The sequence below is a fragment of the Hyperolius riggenbachi genome, chromosome 3 (assembly GCF_040937935.1).
Source record: "Hyperolius riggenbachi isolate aHypRig1 chromosome 3, aHypRig1.pri, whole genome shotgun sequence".
Lineage (NCBI taxonomy): Eukaryota > Metazoa > Chordata > Amphibia > Anura > Hyperoliidae > Hyperolius > Hyperolius riggenbachi.
This window is the reverse complement of record NC_090648.1, coordinates 197,640,543-197,641,161: the sequence shown is the minus strand read 5'-3', so window position 1 is coordinate 197,641,161 and position 619 is coordinate 197,640,543.

Sequence of the window (619 nt, the reverse complement as noted above, 5' to 3'; positions counted from 1 at the left end):
AAGACAACTCTGAGGTATATGGAGGCTGCCATATGCATTTACTTGCAATACCAGATGCCTGGCTATCCTGCTGATCCTCTGCCTCTAATACTTTTAGCCATAGACACTGAACAGCTATGCAGCATATCAGGAGTCTGACTGTCAGATTTGACAAGATTAGCTGCACGCTTGTATGTTGTGAGTCAGACACTACAGTAGCCAAATCAGTAGGGCTGCCAGGCAACTGGTATTGTTTAAAAATGGAACATGGCAGTCTCAATAGCCCTCACTACAGTTGTCCTTTAATACTAGTTGCCTGGCAGATCTGCTAATGCATTTGGCTGCAGTAGTGTTTTAACACGAGAAACAAGCATGCGCTAATCTTGTCATTTGACAGTCATGTCAGAAACACCTGATCTGCTGCATGCTTGTTCAGGGTCTATAGGTTGTTAGACAGGAACTGCAGGAAACCATGCAACTGGCATAGTTTAAAAGGAAATATGGCAGCCTCTATATCTCTTGTTGTCCTTTACTGTGCAGCTATAGGTTTCATCACATTTAAGTTAGAACATACAAGTTAAAAACCTCATGGAGATGTATTAAGTATACCTTTAAAGTAAGTATTTCCACAACAACGATC